The sequence below is a fragment of the Melampsora larici-populina genome (genome assembly GCF_000204055.1).
Source record: "Melampsora larici-populina 98AG31 unplaced genomic scaffold MELLAscaffold_2, whole genome shotgun sequence".
In the NCBI taxonomy this organism is placed as follows: domain Eukaryota; kingdom Fungi; phylum Basidiomycota; class Pucciniomycetes; order Pucciniales; family Melampsoraceae; genus Melampsora; species Melampsora laricis-populina.
The window spans coordinates 101,385-104,854 of record NW_006768766.1 but is presented as its reverse complement, the minus strand read 5'-3'; positions in this window follow the sequence as shown (position 1 = coordinate 104,854).

The following is a 3,470-nucleotide window of genomic DNA, read 5'->3' as shown; positions in this document are numbered from 1 at the left end:
TGTAATTTTAAGAGACTATTTTTTAACTTTGTCTTGAAAAACTTGTGTCAAAGCCCATCAAAGGTCCATACCTCTCTTTTCCTTGCTTATGGTGCAAATTGTATGTTCGAGGCAGTGCTGATACAGACAAGAACCTAAAGGTTCATCGAGATGGATCAATGCAACACTCAAAGTCGGGTAATCCTGGATGTAAAGCACGATCTCAAGCAATAGAATCAGGAATTGACTTACCCGAGACTGCATATGAGAGGAGGCTGAAGACAAAGGGTCAAGCTGTGGTCCGATCAACATGGACTTTCAACAATAAAATATTAAATCAAATCTTGATGTTTTGGATCCTTCGTCAGGCTCTACCTTGGCGCAGGATGGAGGACAATATGCTACGTGCTGCATTTAGGTACTCAAACCCTGAAGCCCATGTGTATGGACGGGCTTGGACTGCTCATGAAGCTCATAGAGCTTATCTTTCACTCAGTCAATGTGTAATGAAAAGGCTTAAGGTTTGTTGTTTTCAATTCCGTCACAGTAATTGCATTCTCAAAACCAATCACATCCGCTGTTATTCCTAGGACCTTGATACAACGTTTTGTCTCTCTCAAGATGTCTGGAAAACTCCTGGAAATCGTTACGCATTTCTGGGTGTTTCGGTCACTTACATCGATAAAAATTGGACCTATCAAACACAACACCTGGCACTCAAGCTTGTGGCATGGTATCATAAAGGAGAATGGCTTGCAGAGCCATTAGTAGGTATCCTTGAGAAGAATAATCTGTATCAAAAGATCAGTACTTTTGTCAACTATCCTTGATGTTACTCGTAATTACCAAGAGCTGATATTTCATTTGATTCTTCATTCCATTTACCTTTTAGCCCAGACAACTGACTCGGGCTCAAACAACTATACAATGGCAACTGCAATGCACAAGCGACTCTCTAAGATTGCAGAAGACGCCGGTGAAGATTACAATTGGCATCCTGAGGATAACATGGTCAAGTGTTTTTGTCACAAGATGTTGCTAATAGTGAATGGGGGTCTTGAGGCTCTTGGAGTCACACCACCACCTGCTCAAGTAGTTCGAAAATCAGTACTTGGAAGCTTCCCAGTGAATGATCTCCTATCTGTTGTTGAAGAAGGTCTTGAAGAAGAAGAAGAAGAAGAGATCCCCGCCACAGCCAACCAGAGTACTAACCTACCCGTATCCAACACTCAAGACCCTCTTCAAGGCAATGAATCACATAATCTTCTTGACAATTCCGCCCAAACTGTTGGCAAAGACTGGTACAGCAATGAAAACCACACCAGTTCAATTCCAATTGCTAATCCTTATGCAAATACACACAAACTGGTTTTCATTGTTCCGCCCTCTACAGCAGATCAACACAATGCGTCTCATCTGGATGGACTATTGAAGCGGGTAAGATCTTTTGTCTAAAATAACGCTTGTTCTTATGTAGCTGATAAAACCGCTGGTCATTGCAGCTTGATTTTGTAATTCGTAAACTCACCAGCTCAGCTTCTATGCGAGCGCTTGTAACTGCGACTGCAGCTACTTTGGGACTCCAATTTGATGCATTGATTGCTGGTTATGGTATAAGGTGGAATATTAAATGGGATAGCCGTCATTGCGCATGGAAAGCTTGGGATGTAAGTTTCTTTCATCTAATAGGGTATACAAATATGTTCTGGAAATTTCCCGAAGGTTTTTTCCAGAACGCCAGAACCCTTCTGGCATTTGGGAAAACACAGAAGTTCAGAACTCAGTCTATGAACCCAGTACTACACAAACCTTCAGCTGCGTGCTCCCAACTTAAATCCGATCCATTCCCCACATACCATTCAGACATGACTGATCAAGTGATCAAAGATGATACCCCCACCTCCAGCCAACCTAGCAGTCCTCAAAATAACCCTCTCATCACACCTTTGACCTTTCAAGTTCACCCCACTGCCCTTCCTTTCAACTTCGGTTCTGGTTCACCAAGCTTCTATTCACAACCTTTTCCGGCAACAGTCATTCAACCCTCAGCTTTTGGATCCTCGTTCAACTCAATGGGTTCGCTCCCACCAATCGAAAATCAAGTCTCACCAAAAAAGAAGAATTTGAGAAAGACTACTCAGGCTCAAAAAACTAAGCCCCAGTCATCTTTGACTCGCAAAGCCACCTCGAGCAAGATCCCAAAGACCCCAAAGAGCCCGAAGTCTCAATCAAACAACACCTCCAGGAAACGATCAGCCAAAGAAGCCGATGAAGGAGTGTCCACTAGAAAGGCGCCAGTTTATTGGGAAGACGAAAAAAATGATAAGGGGGAAAGCGCGATGAGTGTGCTGTTGAATTGGATTACAACTTATGGTAATTGGGCTCGTTATAAGGACAGCACTATAGTTAAAGCTCATACAGTGGAGGACATTATCGATTACTTAGCTCAACATGGATTTTATGGCCGAACCGTCAAGAACGTGCATGGAAAGGCAAGTCTGTTCATATTAGTTACAGGTTGTTTTATAACTGACTAACGCCTTTCTTCTTCCAGATTTTGGAGCTTGAAAAGAAGTTCAATAAAGCGGTTGAGTGGCTGGATGGGACTGGTAAGGGTGTGATGAATGACCTTGAGGCGGAGAAGGAAAAAGAAGGCTGGTCTGATGACGACCCAGCTTATTTGGAGCGTAAGAAGTCGTTGATAGAGGGTGAGTCTATCAATGGTTAAGTTTGACTCATGACTTCTGCTAATCGTGTTTTATTTCAGACTACATAATCAATCATAAATGTAAATACTATTATCAAATCAAACACATCCTGGGCACTCGAGACAAGGCTACTCGACTCGATGTAGCAACCAGTGCTGCACCGAATCCTGCCAACAGTTCTTTAGATTTTGTAGGGAGCTCATCAAAGAGGTTGAAGTCCTCACAAGTCTCTGATGTTTTGGAACCAAACACTCGATTCGACGATGATCATTCTGACGATTCAAATGAAGAGTTCTATCGTCAAAAAGCCTTAACTGATCAAGTTGAAGAGAATTTCAATGATCAAATGCGACATGCTCTGAACGACGAATTTGAAGATGATGGTAAGTTTTGGTTTGTTGATTGGTTATATTTGAACTAACGTGTCTTCTTCTCCACTTGTCTCTAGATACACAGATTCAACGTAACGGTGAATATTTTTGGCTTTATCATGATTCGATCAACCAATATTAATTCATGTGGATTCTTCTCTAGATCACAAAGTATCTCCAGAAGTCCAGCGTCCATCGTTTAAAACTCGCAGCTTATATAGCAGTAGTTCGGGTCAATCTTCACAAACTCGCAAGAACAACAAACGTGGTGCTGAATCTCAAGTTACTCAATTACTTTCTCAGCCAGACACCGAAACAAATTCCGCAATCACCCGGCTTGAAGAGGTTTTCATCAAATCCGAGCTTGAAAATAATCAAATGAAGGATATCATGAAGGATTTGGCCGGTGCCT